This window comes from Anser cygnoides, chromosome 7 (genome assembly GCF_040182565.1).
Source record: "Anser cygnoides isolate HZ-2024a breed goose chromosome 7, Taihu_goose_T2T_genome, whole genome shotgun sequence".
NCBI lineage: Eukaryota > Metazoa > Chordata > Aves > Anseriformes > Anatidae > Anser > Anser cygnoides.
The window spans coordinates 21,804,787-21,825,265 of NC_089879.1; the positions used below are offsets into that span (position 1 = coordinate 21,804,787).

General features: G+C 45.6%; 1 protein-coding gene across 7 annotated transcripts in view; it reads left to right on the forward strand.

Annotated features, from left to right (window-relative positions):
- The window catches only part of RNLS (renalase, FAD dependent amine oxidase), a 105,166-nt gene extending 87,830 nt beyond the window's left edge, over positions 1-17,336 (forward strand). For 3 of the 7 annotated variants that reach the window (XM_067000342.1, XM_067000336.1, XM_067000341.1), the window contains one exon: positions 142-17,336. The gene's annotated coding sequence lies outside the window, so the exon portion shown is untranslated. The remainder of the gene's footprint in view (positions 1-141) is intronic. The other 4 variants (XM_067000337.1, XM_067000338.1, XM_067000339.1 and 1 more) reach the window with 4 other exon arrangements.
- The last annotated feature ends 3,143 nt before the right edge of the window (positions 17,337-20,479 follow it).

Below are 20,479 nucleotides of genomic sequence, written 5' to 3' on the forward strand. Positions count from 1 at the left end.
GAGTGGGGTGGTCAGCACGGCTTTTCTCTCCCCAACCAGTCCACACGTTCTGGGTTGATTTTTGGTGTTTTATGATAAAAACAGTCCTGCGGACATCCTTCAGGGCAGCCAGCTTGCACACTCAAAATCCCTTGCTCCTAGGATGAAGGATGCCCAGGATGAGAAGGTGTTTCCACCTCCCAACATCAATATCTCCCAACGCCAACCAAGTGAGGACAGCAAACAAAACATACTTGAACCAGAACACACTAAGGGCTAAGACAGCCTGCAGGTATTTCTTGCATTACAAAAAGCCACAGAAGGGAAACTGGGAGTCTAACCCATTACACGTGTGAATTGTTCTTAATCTACTTAGGCTGCTACTTCCAGGTGATGCTGTTTGTGCTCTGCCCACCCATGCAAACTGATAAGGTGCCGGACCCCAAATTGCATCCATCTCTTTCACTCTGCGGCACTCCAGCTGCAGTTTGGAGGGTGACTCAGAGCACCCTGACCCATGGCATGGGTCCTGCCCCACTTGGCCAACCCAGACCCAGAGGTAATGGGCCTCTGTCCGTTAATTGCTATATTGCAGTATTTCATCTAATTCCACCTTGGTGGTGGTCACGTTGACAGCAGCGTGCAGGCTGTTGAAATAAAACCACAGAGAAGTGTCACCTCGGGCACTGCTGAGACTTCAGGTGCCACACTCCTCTTTATTTGTGATTTATAAAAAAGCAAAACCATCGACATTAGGGAAAGGCATAAAAAGGCATCCAGATGCATCGACCCAGCTGAAGTATAAGGCGAACCAGGCAGCTGCAGGGGCTCTGGCAGTCCCACACTCTGTGAAGGCATCCTACGGGATGGAGCCAGCCTCCGAAGGAGTAGGAAGGAGCTGTATTTTTGGGAGGTGGGGTGGGGGAGAGCTGCTATTCTAGCAGTTTCTCTGTACCCAAAGCCCCTTATCTGTATAAACCAGAAAAGGTAGGACAAGGGTGTAGGAAGGAGGTTCAAATGGCAAAAGCTGGAGGTGATTTGTGTGATGTCATCTCACTGGAGACAGTAGTTCCCAAAGGGACGTGTCATTTGTTAGCAGCATTGGTGGCATCTTCTAAACCATCACTAATCTTATACACCTGGTGGTAAACATCGGAGAGAGGCACATTGTGGGTCCCAGTGGTGTACTTTGTCCTTAATAGCCGATGTACAATTTTTTTGGCTTGCAAATAGATTCAGTAGCTCCCTTCCCTCCTTCTTGAAAAATGAAATGCAACCCAGTCCAGCAGCCTGGGGTAAAACTGTCTGATAACACACCTGAATACATCCTGGATGGAGAAAAGTGTAACTGTCAGCAAGCAAGCAGAGCTCACATGTATACCACCCCAGACTTGTTCGTATTGACAGCGCATGTAGAGATGGAGCAATAACTGCAAAGGAAAAATCCTTCCATCCTGCTGATAGATACCATGTGTGTCAGTTTGAAGTCTTTCTTCCAGACATCTCAGCCGCCCATCCATACAGAGCTGAGCCCTTTCTTTTGGAAGCTGTGTGCTTTATCCTTTTTATGTTGTTCATCACTGGGCAAAACAATCCCTCTCTCCAGCCCAGAGGTCTCTCAGGAGCCATACGTGCAACAGCCACAAAGGTGGCTGTCAGTAGCACCTTTAATAATGGCAGTGTGCCATTATTGCTACTGTTATTACTATTATCACTATTAGTAGTAACAATAACAGTGGAGTAATTACTATTAACGACTGTTGACAATTGCATCATGGCCAGTGTATCAGTGTGGTTGACCCAACAGGTGGATAATCCACAGGAACCAAAACAGCTAACACTGATGGGTCAGTGAGGACCTCACATGCATATTGTTTAGCATCACCAGAGATGTAGTGTATATTTGAGGTGATTCCTCTCCTGAAGAAGCCTAGCTCCATAGCCCAGTAAGCTTCTACCTTCCACCTCGTGAGTTGAACCCCTTCCTGATGACTTTGGTCATCTAAACCCACTATGGAGAAACAAGAAGGGTTGAAACCTTCCCTAACCTGCTGAACAAGGCTCCTGCTGGCCTATATGCCTCCGCCAGGTTACTTATGTTGCAAAGGTCCTTCCTAGGACTAGCATGGGTTCATCTGGGTGGGTCCATCTACAAGCATACTACTGGTTTCCACTTACCAAGGCTTTCCACTGTAACTGCACTGCTAGGTGAAATGCTTACAATCAAAAAGAAGGAAGCATCTTCAATTGCTGGGATAATAGAAGGCCTTCCAGGAACTTCAGTAGTCTCAGGACAGTTCTCCAAAAAGATCCAGTAACTTCTTCACTGCCAAGTAGCACTCAGAATTGCCACTCATCTTCTCCACCACAAGATGATGTTTGGCTTTTGCCTCATTTTTGGATAAGGTCAGATGTTTATTTCACTAACCTAATTCCTTGCAAGACAACGTCGTTTGCTGTCATCTCCCTCCTGACTTGTAGGACTCATTTAACCAGAAAACATTCAGTCATCTTCTTCCTTTCCCTAGCTGCTCTCTCGCATGGACAGGACTCCTGACAAGACTCGGAAAGCCACATGAAATGAAATGAAATATGGCCACAACACCCCCTGTTGCTCTTTCAGATCACAGCTGCAAGCAAGACATTCAACCTGTAAAATGAAAAGGAACATTTAAAACAGAAGTGAAGACAAGCTCAGCTGGACAATTTACAAAGCAACCTCACTCTGGGCTAACTTTGGATTTAGCCCTGATCTGACCAGGAGCTGGACTTGAGACCTCCATAGGTCCCATCTAGAGTAAATCTACCTGTCATACTATGAAAGCATTGCTTACCCTAATCTTAACCCTAATCCTAACAGGATGTAGCATGCTTAAGAGAGGACCAGGAGAGCTTGCCCAGCATAAACTCTCCCTGCTTCATCAGCATCATGCCATGCTGCCCTCCCTTCTCATTCTTATCTGCTCTAACTTGGAAATATCTGAGAAAGATGAAGAGCAACTCAATGTGTGTCTTTAGTTTTTCATAATATACACTATTGGGTAAAAAGCTGGATAAGGCATCACGTAAAGCAAATTAGTGTAAGAGGTAGGGTACATTAGCATTTGATAATTATTATTGCAGATTTCATTGATGATGTTTTACTAGTGTGTTTTTTACCTTCCCAATCTTCTGTACTGCTCTGAGCTGGTAGCCGAGTACAGCTTTACCTGTGGAACATGCCACTTTGCTGCTCTCTGGCCTTAAATCCGCAAGCTGATGTGTGGACAAGCAGCCACATGGTTGGACAACCAGAGTGGTCCAGCTCTCACAATTTGCCTAAATAAGAATTTTTACCTTGAATGTCACTTCTCTGACTCAAACCAGTTCCTGTCAGCATATTAAGTGCTATACAAATCAGCTATTTGGAGAACACATTGAAATTACAGAGTTAGCGATGCTAAGCCATAGACATACTAATAAGCTATGCTAAGATGAGACATTTCAAGTCAAGAAAGACTATTATGTCATATGGTTTCTCACACCATCTCATAAACTTTAGCATTAAATCAGGCAAATCCTGCTGCTTCTTCCTTCTGGTCATTTATATTTGCAGTTCGTTGTTGGTCAGGCAAACATTTTGTCCAGTATAGAGGCTGTCTCATCAAAAATTGTTTTCAAGTCTCATTTTGAGCTTCATCCTCTCAGTTTTGCTCTTCTTGATGCTGGGGACACCTCCATCCCATCAACATCCATCAGGGCCTGTGTGGGACATGTGTCCAGCTGAGGTCTTCCAAAACTGGTCTGTGAACGTGTACCACCAAGGACCCCGTACCATCCACTGACCTAAATTTGATCTTGTTGAGGGGAAGTCAGTGAAGAGTGTAGAAACATAGGGTTTACTTCTCTGTGCTAGAAAGAGCCATCAATTCAGTTCTCCAAAATCATTTGCCATTATACTTCCTCTAGTTTTTGCAAGATTAGTGGCTATTCTTCTCAGAAAGGCTTCCAGGGTTGACCTGAGAATGTTGAGAAATTGTGAAACATCATTCAGTTGCCTGTTTCAGTGCTTGAATCACTCCTTGGTCTCGTTTCTAACCTTACAGGTGGTGTAGCTTGAACCTCCAGGACTAGTTAGGCCCTTTTTCATTGCTTTAAAGATCTCATTGGCATGCAATAATTCCCTCTTTAGCACATGGCAAGAAAACTGCTTCATAATCTTCTTTCAAGAAACAAAATAGGCCAACCCTTTCCTTTTCAGCCTGGATCATTATAGTGATGCTGGAGACAGCTGCAGGGTCCTGTAAGCCCCTGGACGAGAGCATGCACCCTCTGCTCTGCAGGACTTGGCTCCCTGCACATCATCAGGAGTTGCTGATGTGTCCCAAGGGAGAGAGAAATGAGTTTGATGGCCGGGATCTGAAGGGGTTCAGGCTCTGAGCTGCTCCAGTTTAAGCAGAGCAACTGAGCAGGTCTTTTTCTCTAGTGGAAAAACCACTGAAGCTTGCTGCCATAGAGAAGTGGAGTTATCACCAAACACGGAAATGTTTCCTTCACTGTTTACTAATATTTGGTGCTCCTTTCTGGATTGTGTCCAAACTGAAATCCAACCACACGCGTCAGCATCTTCCTGTCCTCCTCCCCACACTTTGCTCCTGTGCCCAGGGGAAAATCTGGATGGGAAAAGCTAGTGAGAGGCAAAGAGGCAATATGGTGCAGAAGGGGTCTTGGAGATGCTGGGGCCAGACCCTGCTCCCAGGGGCACAGCGAGAGCACTGGAGGCACCAGCACAAGCTGCAACACAGGACACGGCCCTGAGGAAACAGCATTTCCCATGTGGGCTGGGAATCTCTGTCTTCAGGAATAGCCCCAGTGTGCTGGGACACAGCCCCGAGGAGCTGTGGTGTCGGCTGGGCTTTGGGAAGGGGCTTGGACAGGAGATCTCCACCCCAGGGTGTCTCCAGTCCCAGGGTAAGCAGCAGTGGGTGGTGGCAGGAGGGCAGGGACAGGCTCCGCTTGCCCAGCCCCTCAGGCCATTTAGGTCTGCACTGAGCTGGTTCTTAATGGAAAATAAATAGGATATTACAATTGTCTCATTATTATGGGGATGTTTACAGCTGTCCCAGCCTGTGGGGGAGGGACGGGAGAGCCAGCCAGTTCACATCTACCAAAAGGTCAGTGCGGCACAGGCAGCTACCGTAACCCTCCGACTATATCAGCCATGGAGTTGCCTGTTAATTAGTCTTCCCTGGTTCAGATAGGAACATTTAACTGAGATGTGCATATTATTCTTTGATAATAGGAATCATTATAATAAAATCAGGGCTCTTTGCACAGTCTTCAAAGATATTCACTTTAGTTGTGGGTTCTTTGGCATTTGAGGGTTCTTTGGACTAGCTGTGAATTATTATTCTCCCTGGTTATAAAGCAATGGGATCTGGAATTCTACCTCCCTGCTCTGCATGCAGTCACAGAGGTGTGTTTTAAGGAGAGATGTGAGACAGGTTAGGTGGGAGTGAAAGCAGAAAAGTTTCCCACACAGAGAGGAAGAAAGCCCAGAGAAAGAGGTAACACTGTCCAAGCAGGCTAAAATACTACTAAAACCAATCCAAGCCATTTCTTGAAATGCAGTACAAACCTCTGACACAGAACACTGAGTTTTGCCGCTGCCCTTTCCAGGTTGTGAGACATGGCGAGGGCTGTTCCTCTTGGTTTGGGCAGCTCTTCTTGGAGATGCGTATAACATGTACCACGACAGACCTTGGCTTTCAGAGGCACAAACATCCTTTGCCCACATTCCTCTTTCAAATAACCCCTCCATGGGGGAAAATGCCTGGGACACAGCAGTCTCACCCAAGACATATGGTGGGTGGGTTTGGGGGAAGGTGAAGGCTCTCAGGAGACATTTATTTATCTAACAGCACCTTCAAACCTGTGGATCCCTCAGCTCCCTGCTAAGGGCTTTTGGGAAATGCCAGCAAATCTTTGTGTGAATGTTTAGAGTGGGATTTGGACAGAGGAGTCTGCAAATATGTAGTGCCCCAAGACTTATTCCTAAGAAACATCTGCATCAAAACGTATAACAACCTGAGGCACTTACTGTTGTTCTGCATCAATCAAGGCTGATTGCAGCAGCCTCAGGAAAACATGGCTCCACCAAAACCATCAAGGTGAGATGAATTCTGCTCAGTCTCAGCACAGACATTGTTGGATACCCACCAACAGTATTTTGAAACACACAGCTGGACTTGCAATTAGGTAGAAAAGTCAAAACTACCGATTGTTTTGTTTAATTCTTTAATTTTTCTTTTTTTCAGAGCAGAAATCCTGAAATAGCTCCCTTCTGAAACCCTGAAGCATGTTGTGAAATATGCACCCCAAGATCCCCTGGGGCTACTGCCTGCAGTGGGTAACACCTTGGCTGTCCACCCCGGAGCAGTCAAGAACTTATTTCCCAGCTGCCATCCCAGCTCCTTCCCCAGCCTCTTGGATCACTGATTCCCTTGGCTTTGCTCCAAAACTGGGGACTGAGGTCCTTCTTGCCCAATTGGGTCCCAGGGGCTGAAGGGAATTTGGGGAGTTCTGGTGGAAACCCACCTGCTGGGGTGGTTGGGCAGCCAGCCACTGCTCCAGTGCAAGATCCATTGGGACTTACCCTCTGAAAATTTTTTCAAGTTTATCAAATAGACATATATTTATTTATTGCATGGAAATTGCTTCTACTGGAAAATTTCTGATCAGCTCTAAAGAATACCCTGAAACCCAACTCTGCTTATTTTGCCTCTGCTTGACACAAAGGCCTGAAAAGGCAGAGGAAAAAAATATATGGAACAAACTCCTGGGGAACATGAACTCAGAAAGCAATGCATGTGCAGCAAGACAGCATATCAACCTTAACAATTACTCTTTAAAAACTAATATTGGTTATTTCATTTCAAAAAGAAAGAGTAGAGTGGCCTGTGCTTATGATGCCACGAGTGAAAACTGGCCACTTTGACCCAACCAAAAAGTATTTTTTTTTTCCTCAGGCAGCTCACAAGAATCACAGGGAATCTTTGGCCCAGCTTGGGGCACAGACCTTGAATGCTGCATTTCAGGAAGGTGGGTGTAATCAGGTGCTGGAGCACCCTTCATTTCAGACACAGGAGGGGTGATTTCCTCAGGAGCTGGCCATCAGGAGGAGGTTATACCATCCTGCCTCAAAGGTCTCCTGGTAGGGAGATCCTGAGTAATGTCTCTGTGGACAGAGTGTTTTTGGAGAGGCCACTCTGCGGCGCAAAGAAGGCCCCAGCTTGTTTCTTGGTCATCCCACTTCAGTCCATTACTGGCCTAGCTCCTTCGAGGACCAGTTGGTTGAGAGGATTACGGCTCCTACACAATGAGCTCTCCATGGGTGGTGCTGGCAGATGAGCTCTGGGCTTCCAACCCTCACCTCCCACAAGTCTTTTTTCTCATTCCAGCATTAGAAGTGTCTGTTTATTGTAGCAAAACTGTGAAGTATTGCAAACATTGCTGTCTTGAGATGTCAGAAAATTAAACAAGACCCGAGGCATAGACTCTTACTGTAAACTCGGAAGTGCTGTATGAGTTCAGTGGACCACCATAACCAGCCAGCACAAGGATGGTCACTCACTTGGTATTTTGACAAGCTCTGCATTTATCCACTGAAGGAGCTGAATTTGGAGCTGTGGTTTCTTCAGAGCAACAGCCAAAGACAGCTCTCTCCCATAAATTCTATGGCAGGCATACAGCACTTCACTCAAGAAGCTCAACATTGGGAAACGAGGGAATTGAGTGCACCCTCAATGAGTTTGCAGAGAACACCAAGTTGGGGGGAAGTGTCAGTCTGCCAGAGGGTAGGGAGGCCCTGCAGAGGGACCTGGACAGGATGGGTCGATGGACAGAGGCCAAGGGGATGATGTTCAACACGGCTAAGTGCCGGGTCCTGCACTTCAGTCACAACAACCCCATGCAACACTACAGGCTTGGGGCAGGGTGGCTGGAAAGCTGTGCAGAGGAAAAGGACCTGGGGGTGTTGGTCGATGCTCACCTGAACATGAGCCGGCAGTGTGCCCAGGTGGCCAAGAAGGCCAACGGCATCCTGGCTTGTGTCAGGACTAGTGCAGCCAGCAGGACCAGGGAGGTGATCGTCCTCCTGTACTCTGCTCTGGTGAGGCCGCACCTCGAGTGCTGTGTTCAGCTTTGGGCCCCTCAGTACAAGAAGGCCATCGAGGCCCTGGAGCGTGTCCAGAGAAGGGCTACGAAGCTGGTGAAGGGCCTGGCACACAAGTCCTGTGAGGAGCGGCTGAGGGCACTGGGGTTGTTTAGTCTGGAGAAGAGGAGGCTCAGGGGAGATCTTATTGCTCTCTCCAGCTACCTGAAAGGAAGCTGTGGGGAGCTGGGGGTCAGCCTCTTCTCAGAGGTAACTAGTGATAGGACTAGAGGGAATGGCCTCAAGTTACGCCAGGGGAGGTTCAGGTTGGAAATTAAGAGACATTTCTTCTCAGAAAGAGTAGTCAGGGGACAGGTTGCCCAGGGAGGTGGTTGAGTCACCATCCCTGGGGGTGTTTAAGGAAAGGTTGGACGTGGTGCCCAGGGACATGGTTTAGTGGGTGACATTGGTGGTAGGGGGATGGTTGGACCAGATGATTTTGGAGATCTTTTCCAACCTTAATGATTCTGTGATTCTATGAAAAGCTGTAGCTTCAAGTTCCCTAAATTATGATATGTAACTAAACAAGGTGGCAGAGAGCAGTTGCTGAGTCTGTAGTCCTCTGTGGGCCAGCCCAGTCCTGTAGGCAAAACACTTGCCTAATAATCATCATTTAATGCTAGATGGCCTCTGGAGGTCTCTAGTCCAACCTGTTGCCCAAAGCAGAGCTAAATCTGATCAGCAACAGACATCAGTTTCTTAAAAAAAACATTCACAATGGTGAAATCAAAACATTCCAATAAATTGCTGGCTACTTTATTGCAGCTATAACAAAGGCCTTCATACTTTTTGTCATCCTGTTTTAGTTCAATCACAGGTCATTTTTCTTAACAAGGTTATTTTATTTTATTTTATTTTATTTTGTTTTGTTTTATTTTATTTTATCAGAGCCCCAACTTCCATTAACATTCAACCTCTGGTCTGTCAAAGCGATCCTCCACAACAAACGTTTTTGGAAAATTAGCTTTGCACCTTCTGATTTATCCTGTTAGAGGTTCTCTGATCATTGGTTAGGCTGTGTCTTCAGCTCTTAGCCTGGGATCACCACTTGTCTTTGGGCATGCTGGGGAGACCCAGGGACAGAGCCTGACCTCGTGTGACTATAGTGCTAGTGCTGGGACATCAGTGAATCGACTGTACACATTTAACAGTGTTGTCTTGCCCTCAGAGATTGTAGATGACAGCCTCAGAGCCCAAGAGGTCTGCCCAAGTGTTCAGATGAAGATACTCATCTATGTAGATACCCAGAAGGCGCATTCACAGGCTTCACTTCCCATTTACTCTCCTAAAAGTAACTGCTGGCTCCCGAGTTCATCTGAAAACCTGACCTGATGGACAGGAGGGAAGATGCTTGTCTCAAGTTCAGTTTAGCACTTTTAAAAAATGTTTCAAGTCTATAACCACTAGGTAGATCCATGCTAGTCAATCCCATCCCTGCCTCCTGGATGAGCAAAGAGCAGCGTTTTGCAAGGGACAATCATTGCTCCCTTGGCATCAATACTTTTAGTGCAGCTGCCAGTTTTGATGGCTTTAGGTCTCTGGTTTAATAGCTTATAGCTCACTGTATGCATTTTGTGTTCTTGTTTTTTCCTGGCTGAAATCAGCATTGAGACACTACAGATATTGTTTACTTTGCTGTTGTCAATAGAAACTAAAGGTCAAATAATCAGAACAGAGCCTGTGGACATAATTCAGTATCTGTTTATATTTTTGCTGATGAGTATTAATAAAAATATTTGTTTGGCCAAGGAGGCTCCATGGAACAAACAAAGGTGGTCATGTAGTTGAAAACTGGAGAAAAATATGCCAAGCCTCCCCATCTCAGAAAACATGAGGACTTGAGAGGCTGTCACTAGTGGTCCTGTGAGGGACAAGGAGAAAACTACATTCCCATGCAAGAGCTGCTCTTCCTCCTCAGTACCCACAAAGAGATGACTGCAATGCTGAGAAAAACAACCCACAGCAAAAATGAGCCTCACAAATGAGGAGCCTCACAAAAATGAGGCCTTGGTGCCTGCAGAGCTCTAGCCAGATCTAATGAGGAGGCACCATCCATGAAGGCAGCATGAAGATGTGACATCTGTGCTGCGATCTGGAAGCAGTGCCTCGGAATTGGCAGGTACAGGGGAGCGGCAACCTTTTTCAGCCCATCCTAAAGCCTCGTTTCCATTTCACTTATAGTGAAGCATAAGTCAGTTGGAGGAAACCTTACAGGAGGAAACCTTACATGGCTGCTTTGCTGTCACCACACCTTCCCATTGCAGGAGAGATGCACCAGGCTGGTGACTTCATGTGATATGCCCTGGGGCTCAGCCTCTACCCCTGGAAGCAGAATTTGGTGAGGCAGAGAAGCTTTGTGTGGCTTCATAGCTACAGTTATCCTGCAAGCCCATCTGCACTGAACTAGATCCCAGCAGGTATTTCCTACCACAGGTCCCAGCCCTGCAAGACTGAGGCAACTACGCCAATAGGATCCCTACCATAGTGTAGGCAGTCTCTCCTTTGACCTCTCCAGCTTCTGCTGGAGGATTTGGTGGGCAAAGATTTTACTCCTTTAGGAAACTGTCCATCTCTATGCAGGCTGCATAGTAGCTGTTTAATGACAGAGGTGTGGAAGGAAAAAGAACACATTCAGGGGTTTTAAAATTAATTGAATTTGGCTCTAAAATCCTTCCTTTCATAAGTGTTTTAGATATACAGACTGCCTGAGGGCTTTTTTGTTTATTTTGTTTTGTTTTGTTTTTCTGCTTTCTTGTGTTAGAGTCTAGTTTCAGGAAAGGCAGTATGCTTCCACACATATATATGTAGTTCTAACAACAAATGTGCATTGAGCTTGTACTGAAAACACTCAAGATCATAAGAAAAGTAGCACCACTTGGCTCTCTGTAGTTGTCTCAGGACTGTAAAAGTCAGAGCTAGCTAAGTATATAAGGAAAAGATGAACTAAAAGCACATTGAGGAACGCATTTCTGTACAGTTAGAGCAAATTTAATGGAATGGTTTTCCACTGTTTTCTCCCACTGCAACAATGATGACCTTGATGATGATGTTCCCTTGAGAGTAAGATCTCTTGGAGATGTGTTTCTAGTACTCTTGGGTTTGGCCAGCAACCAAACTCCTCTGCAGCAAAGCAGTGAGAAGTTTCCAGCTGCAAGTGTTCACACCAGCCAGGCAGTTCAGGACAGGACCATCACTTTTTCCCATCTCTTACCAACAAATACATGTCCTTCTCATTTACCGTACCTCTTCCTTAGGTAGGAAGTCAAGTTAGGGAGGGAAAAGCATCTGTAGACTCAAATGGGAATCATAGAATATCCCGCGTTGGAAGGGACCCACAAGGACCATTGAGTTCAACTCCTGATTCCCAAAGGACCACCCAAAAAAAAACGGACCATGTGTCTGAGAGCATTATCCAAATGCGTCAGGGAGTTACACCTGTTAGAAGTTTGAGCAGCACTGATCTAGAGAAAATGCTTCCCTCTGGTTTGCTCTGCTGTGTCCCATTCAGGCCATGCCCCCAACACTCTGCATTAAGGTATTACGGAAAAATCTCTGTGGCTGCTGGCAAGGCTTGGGTAGTGACTAAGAGCACTGTATCATCAATAATTAAAGCCCACTTGTCTCTTCACAGTGAAGCACTGAGATTGTTTTATTGAGTCATCGTTCATATCAGCCATGAGCAAACAAATAAGTTTAAAGTAAGGACTAGTGCGAAACTGGAATGAAACTTGAATCAAGCTGGAAAAAAAATAGTGGCAAGGTCTCGTTTTTAAGTCATCTGCTCAGAATGTCTGTGGGTTCAAAGGGGGCAAAGCTGCAACATATTTCAATAGCGTTACACGACTTCCGATTCGTTAGCATGGCTGTGAGTAATTCTGAAACCCTCACCCCTGAAGTGAAGCCAAATTGCAGCAAGTGAATCACCCAGAAGACTGAGACCCTTTTCTGCTGGCAAAATATGCTGTGAACACACTACAAAATTGCATGCGTTTCTTTGCTTATTCAGCATTTTGGTGCAAGTGGCTTTTGTCTTGTCAGTATTGCTTACTGATTCAGTTCATAAATGATTGGATGTGAGATATCCTTTTTTTTTTTTCTTTACTGAGAAACCTAATAACACAAGTTTTCTGAAACGTAGTGCTTACTTATACTTTACTTACACTTCCACACAATTAATTTTTCCATCCTTCAGTCTTTGAACTCTGGGCTTCATCTTTAAATGTTTAGCTTGAATCAGGATGTAAAACAGAAATCACTCATGCACAATGCCTTGCTCATTACATCCGTCTTCACAAGGGAACGTCTCTTTGATTTCCTGTGTCAGAAGAACATGAAAATGGCTGTATTGGCTCAAATCCACTAAACCCAGGATACTGTCTTGAACTGTGGCCAAAAATATGGGGAAGAGCATAAGAATAAGAAAAGCACACAGGGGATTTTCCCCATGGAAGAGCACAGGGTGCTCTCACAGCTTCTGGTACTTTGATGTTCAGGGATTTTATGAAATAGGTCATTTGAAGAATGATCAGTATCCTTCAGCAAATTCCTCATCCATGAACTTGCTCACCCCTCCCACCCCCCACAGAATCACAGAATCACAGAATCGTCTAGGTTGGAAGAGACCTCCAAGATCATCTAGTCCAGCCTCAGCCCTAACACTAACAAGTCCTACACTAAACCATATCACTAAGGGCTACATCTAAACGTCTTTTAAAGACCTCCAGGGATGGTGACTCAACCACCTCCCTGGGCAGCCCATTCCAACGCCTAACAACCCTTTCAGTAAAGAAATTTGTCCTAACATCCAACCTAAACCTCCCCTGGCGCAACTTTAGCCCATTCCCCCTCGTCCTGTCACCAGGCACGTGGGAGAACAGACCAACCCCCACCTCTCTACAGCCTCCTTTAAGGTACCTATAGAGAGCGATGAGGTCTCCCCTGAGCCTCCTCTTCTCGAGGCTAAACAACCCCAGCTCCCTCAGCCGCTCCTCGTAAGACTTGTTCTCCAGACCCCTCACCAGCTTAGTTGCCCTTCTCTGGACTCTCTCGAGCACCTCCATGTCCTTCTTGTAGCGAGGGGCCCAAAACTGAACACAGTACTCGAGGTGCGGCCTCACCAGAGCCAAGTACAAGGGACAATCACTTCCCTAGACCTGCTGGCCACACTGCTTCTTATGCAAGCCAGGATGCTGTTGGCCTTCTTGGCCACCTGAGCACACTGCTGGCTCATATTCAGCTGCCTATCAACCAATACTCCCAGGTCCTTCTCCGCCAGGCAGCTTTCCAACCACTCTTCTCCCAGCCTGTAGTGCTGCTTGGGGTTGTTACGCCCCAGGTGCAGGACCCGGCACTTGGCCTTGTTGAACTTCATACAGTTGACCTCAGCCCATTGGTCCAGCCTATCCAGATCCTCCTGCAGAGCCTTCCTTCCCTCGAGCAGATCGACACATGCACCTAACTTGGTGTCATCTGCAAACTTACTGAGGGTGCACTCAATCCCCTCATCCAGGTCATTGATAAAGATATTAAAGAGGACCGGCCCCAGCACTGAGCCCTGGGGGACTCCACTGGTAACCGGCCTCCAAATGGATTTGGCTCCATTTACCACAACTCTTTGGGCCCGGCCATCCAGCCAGTTTTTAACCCAGCGAAGCGTACGCCAGTCCAAGCCACGAGCAGCCAGTTTCTTGAGGAGAATGTTGTGGGGAACGGTGTCAAAAGCCCTACTGAAGTCAAGGTAGACCACATCCACAGCCTTCCCCTCATCTACCAAGCGCGTCACTTGGTCATAGAAGGAGATCAGGTTCGTCAAGCAGGACCTACCTTTCATAAACCCATGCTGACTGGGCCTGATCGCCTGGTTGCCCTGCAAGTGCCGTGTGATGACACTCAAGATAATCTGCTCCATGAGCTTCCCTGGCACTGAGGTCAAGCTAACAGGCCTATAGTTCCCCGGGTCTACCCTCCGGCCCTTCTTGTAGATGGGCGTCACATTTGCTAGCCGCCAGTTGACTGGGACCTCCCCTGATAGCCAGGACTGCCGATAAATAATGGAAAGCGGCTTGGCCAGCTCCTCCGCCAGTTCTCTCAGTACCCTCGGGTGGATCCCATCCGGCCCCATCGACTTGCGTACATCCAAGTGCTGTAGCAGGTCGCCAACCATTTCCTCATGGATAGTGAGGGCCACATCCTGCTCCCCATCCCCTTCCACTAGCTCAGGGTACCAGGTATATATATATATATATATATATACAGGTATATATATATATATATATACCCACCCCCCCTTATATTCACAAAAACTTATCACATTCTTAAAACTCTGCATCAAGGAACCCTGCAGGGGAATCATGAGTCTGGAGAGGAACCACTCCTCTTTTCTGGTCTGAACCTACTATCAGTTGAAGTCAGCATCATCTGATGCTCTCTAATTTTTATGGCAGGAGAGATCATGTACGACACGTACGACAAACAGAACTGGCATATGCAGTCACTCCTACAGAAACCATTCCACATCCTTCATCCTCCCTGAAGCTTTTCCAGTTCTGTTTTACCCCTTCTGAGATGGGGAAGACCAAAACCTTACCCAGCATCCAAGACGTAGGAGCATGGAGGATTTATGGTGCAGTGTCATATTATTTTTTCCTTTCCTGGTGATTTCCTAAGCTTTGTTGGCTTTTCTGATGCTACTGGTGTTTTCACAGGACCATCTATAAAAGCACTGGGATCTCATTCTGGAATGCCAATAATCTGCTAGACCCTGTTATCTCGTATGTGGCATTCAGGTTATTTTTCCTGTGTGCATCACTTTGCACCTCCTTGTTGGATCTACAGTCCTTCACCCTTGTCCTCCAGCATTGGTATCATGCAAAACAGAGCATCAGCAGCAAAATTCTTCTCTTCCAGGTTGCTAATGACTTTTGAAAAGCCTGGATCCTAATAACGACTGATTTCTGTGTTGCAGCTTGTGCTAGTGCCTCCAGTGCTCTTTCAGTGCCTCTGGGAGCAGGGTCTGGCCCCAGCATCTCCTAGACCCCTTTAAGCCAGGGACATGTCCTTGTCCAAGCCTTTTTTTATGAACATTCCTAACAATTATTCAACTGCAATGGCAGTTGGAAACTTCTACCTGTTAGGTCATGCTGAGTTTGGACACTTCATTCTTCCTGGATTAAGGAGCCCATGTGTTTGGTCTCCATTCCTCAGGTGGCGATAAACCTGTTAGAACTAAACTGAGGCAATATCAGCCCGGGGAGATTAGACCAGTATTTTATAGCTAGCATGCTGAAACAGATACATCCTCGTATCCAATATTGGGCAGTGAGACATTTATAGTAGAGTATATGGGTTTAACCTCTCTATTATTGTGCTTTTCTGGAAACATGGCTGAGAATATGTTGAAGTTCAGCAAATGGAAACTGAAATCCTAGTACTTCATTTGTTAGCCACTGCTTCATATTTAACAGAAGACATTTTAGCAAAGAGCCTTTTTGAAATCCCAAGAAAAAGCAAATGCAACACAAGAAAACCTGTCCATCTTCAGCCATAGTAAACAGTTCTTGCTCCCAGGACTTCCTGAGGTCTCCAGCAGTTTCAGCACGGATTCACCTGCCTCCTCTGGCAGGATGGCTGCCAGCCATGTGTGCCAGCCCAGCAAATGCTGTTCCCTTTGCTGGGGCTCCCATCCATTTTGTGACATCCTCTTTCCCCAGCCTCCAGTCCCACCTGTCCTGCTGTGGGTGCTTGTACAGCTGAAGGGAAGGAAGGATTCAGCCTGGCTGTGTACACTTCAAAGAACTGTTACAGGGATTTCTTGATTAACCTTACTCTTTAAAAATGTAAAACAACATGGAAGTGCCAAGGCTGTTCCCCATTGAAGTTCATCTGTTTGCATAAGATAGTGTTTGTTTTTTTGAGTTGTGGTCAACACCTCAATGTCCAGGTGGAGACCAGTGACAGGTGATGTTCCTCAGGGGTCAGTATTGGGGCTGGCACTGTTTAATGTATTTGTCTGTGACATGGGCAGTGAGATCAAGGATGGTGAGGCCCTGTCCCAGGCTGCCCCGAGGAGCTGTGGGTGCCCCATCCCTGGCAGTGCCCAAGGCCAGGCTGGATGGGGCTGGGGGCAGCCTGCGCTGGTGGGAGGTGTCCCTGCCCATTGCAGGGGGGATGGAATTGGATGGATGACCTTTATGGTCCCTTCCAATCCAAACCGTTCTGTGATTCTATGAAGGTATGGACAGCATCAGCCTTTTGCTAATGACAAGAAGCTGCTAAATATTTCCTTCTGTTGCCTTCTTCCGCTGGTGCGAACATTGAGGATTGTTTCTATGGGTCTGATGGCTTGGATGGAGATAAGATACAGGTTTAATAAAGTAATTCAGACACCTCAGGCCTGCTGGTGTACTTCATGGACATGAATCCTGCACTCTCCTGCAGCAATGGAAGAATCCGCCCCGGAGCTGCTGTCTTCCCTGGGCATTTAGCCATGGGGATGCACTGGGAGGCTGACTCCAGGAGGGAAGGAGGCATCGGGAAAGAGGGCTGCAAAGGAACTGTTTATTCTGCAAGCTGCACACTGGACCTCCTCCTCAGGACACTTCAATTAGTATTATTTTTTCCAAATAATATTATTTATTACAATGCTTATGTTGTTAATAACTGAGTTTTAATTCAATGATAAGAGCAGATTCCTACAGTGGTCACCACTCTATAGAATGATTTAGAGAGGAGAACGTGTTTTAAAATGTTGTCTTAAATAAATATATTGTTACATACTGAAATAAAATAAAGTAAAATAAAGTAAAATAAAGTAAAATAAAATAAAATAAAATAAAAAAAATAAAGTAAAATGTTAGAGATTATTATTTTTTTTTTTTTTCTGTCCAGGAATTCTGATCTTGCTGTAGATGTGGAATGAGTTGTGAGATGGGAATTTAATATTGCACATGCTTTCTTACTAGGTCTTCAGTGTAAAATGCACAATACTCTGCCCATCCTGCTCATCTTCTGTGCTGCATATCAGCACAATTCAAGCATGACCATATCCCAACTCAAGGTACAAAGCTTCATACATGGGATAGGTAAAATAAATTTAGAAAATAAATACAGAAATATGTTTTCTATTTTAAAATTTTAATTAAACTCACATAAAAAAAAAAAAAAAAAAGGAGTGTTTTATTCTATTTGCCACTGGACTTTTGAGGCTCTAAGGTTTGACCTGACCCAAAGCTTTTGCAGCAAATGGAAAGAGATATTCTTTAAGCAGGATCTAAAGGGCAAGATCCGATGCTGTCACCTTATCGACCAATAAAGAGTATGATTTGTAAATTGCAATTTAAAAGGAAAATGTTTCCAAGATGTCTGAAGGTGGGAAGAATCACTGGGAATGTGTTGTTCTTATATCTTCACCACTTGTTAATTCTTTTGTTTTCTGCTCTTTTCAGTATTTTTTTTTAATAAAGAAAGAATAAAGAGAAAAAAAAAAAAAAAACTTTCCTTATCTCTGTGATCCACTACCCCAGCTGGTCCCCTGCCATTGTCTTTAAGCACTATATTACTGCATGCCCTGGGTGTGTGGATGGGTGGGTGGATGCTCCCACACACCTGAAAACGTGGGTGCTGACCCCTAGTGCAGTTCACCTTGCCTGCCTACCTGAAAAACAAAAACAAGAACAAAACAAAACAAACAAACAAACAAAAAACAACAAACATTGCTGTGCCTGGCAAGCACCAGTACAATTTACTAGAAAGGGGAGTACAACCTGGGGTGGGAAAAACTCTCACCAAATGCTTACCCCAGTGCAGGAGCAACTCTATCCTATGCCATTTTCCACTGGGGCTAGACTATGAGTTTCCACCCAGGTTCCCACGGACAGAAGCTGCAGCCAAAGTCCTGACTGCAACATTCCTTCTGTGAGCAGCAAAAAGTTGGTGTGCAGCACACAAAGTTGGTTTGTGCCCTTTCTTATGGAAAATTTGTAGGAAAATTGCAAAGGAATGTAAATAAAGTGGAGAAATGTGCAGAAGAGTAAGTAGTCTTATTCTCCAGCCTGCTCACTGAAATATTTTGCAGGGAATACAAACATGAGAGGTGAATTTGATTGCCAAAAAGGAGAAAAATTGCTGAAGAACAAACAGACAGGAGGAAAAGAAGGATCTAAATTGATACTCACTTACCTAAGACTAAACAGAAAGTCTTGTGTCAGTAATACATCTTCCAAAGTTTCTACAGAATACATATGAGAAAATAAATAAATAAATAAATAAATATGAACCTATTGTCAGTAATAAATATTTCTGTGTTAATCTATACCTAGGAAGATTATGATTATGCATTTTAAATTTCCTCCCCATCTTCATGTCTCATGGGAATGGATGCATTCACATCTGCATGATGTTTTCACACAAACAATACAGGTTTTGAAGGAACTCATAGAGAAGCTGTGGTTGAGCCCATAGAGTAGTGGTCAGCAGCACAAAGCCCAGTAGGAAGCCAGTAATGAGTGGTATATCCTCAGGGTCAATAATACTGGGTCTAGTCCTGTTCATCACCTTCATTAATGAGCTAGATGATGGGGAGTGCACCCTCAACAAGTCTGCAGAAGGTAAGATTTGGGGGCGTGGTTGACTTGCCAGAGGGACATGCTGTCACCCAGAGGGACCTGGACAGGCTGGAGAAATGGGTCAATAAGAACCTGATGGATTTCAACAAGGAGAAGTGCAAAATGCACCTGGGGAGGAACAACACCAGCACCAGGACATGCTGGTGTTCACCTAGCTGGAAAACAGCTCTGCAGAAAAGGACCTAGGAGTCCTGGTGGACACCAAATTGAACACAATGCCAGCAATATGCCTGTGCCGCTAAGGCTGATGGTATTCTTGGCTGCATCAGGCAAAGTACTGCCAGCAGGTTGAGGGAAGTGATCATTCCTCACTACTCAGTGCTGTGAGGACACACTTGGAGTGCTGGGTCCAGGTCAGGCTCCCAAGTACAGGAGAGACCTGGACATACTGGAGAGAGTCCAATGATGGGCCTCCAAGGTGCTGAAGGAGCACCTCCACTATGAGGAGAGGCTGAGAGAGCTGGGACTGTTCAGCCTGGAGAAGAGGAGGGGGATCCCATCAATGTCTATAAACACGTGAAAGGAGGATACAAAGAGGACAGAGTCAGGCTCTTTTCAGTGGTGCCCAGTGACAGGACAAGAAGAAGCACAAGAGGTCTCTTCTAAGCATCAGGAAGCACTTCTTTAATGTACAGTTTGCCCAGAGATGTTGTAGAAATCAAGAAAAGTTGGAAATCTTCAAAAGTCTTCTGGATGTGGTCCTGGGCAAGCTGCTCTGGGTGGCCTTGCTTGAGCCAGATGTTGCGCCAGATGACGTCCAGAAGTCCCTTTCAACTTCAAACATTCTGTGATTCTGTAATTCGTCCAGGAAATTTCTCACCATGTTGCCTTATGTCAAGTGAACTTTAATGGGAACAGCAGGATTTGAGAACCTGTAAGAAATTGATTTCTACAGGATTTTCCTGAGAACAAGTGGGCTCCACCACAATTTTAAGACATGGTTTAGTGGGTGACATTTGTAGTAGGGTGATGGTTCAACCTGATGATCTTGAAGGTCTCTTCCGACCTTAATGATTCTATGATTCTATGATTATCCTTCAGACCAAGAATTATCCTTTCACAGGAATCAGTGAATCACATGACATTTATCAATCTCACGAGAGCGAGATGAAAAAGACTGTGAGCATTGACCGGTTGCCCAAAACTCCTCATTCTTGGATAGTCCAGCTGCTCACCAGTCATCAAGGTAAGGACACAGCAAAATCCAGTATCCAAGATAGTTACAGCCTGTTGCCTTCATCTTCAGACCCCTCCAAGCCTGCAGGCAAATGAAATGGGACCTGAACATGAAGCTGGTCAAGAGCCAGTGACTCTGGTGGGCATATCTGGTGCAGCACTGTCACTGTGAAAAGCAGATGAGATCTTTGACAGACAGACATAGAGCCAGACAAAGTGGGGAGGAAGGATCATAGATGTTGCTTCCTTCTGTGGCATTACAGGAGATGTCAATTGTACATGGGCTGTCCTGAAAGTCCATTGAAGAACAGAGGATTTTTTCCAACCTTTATCCAAACAAACATGGAAGATGCTCCTTTTGCAGTAAGGAGATATCTACATCTCCTTGGGAAGTCCTTCAGACTACATCCATGAGAACTGGCAACGGTGGGCAAAATCCTCTCTACCAAAGTTAGGCAACAAAAACAGGTGAAAAACCATGAAGGCAATAAAACACTTCCCTCCCAATCTT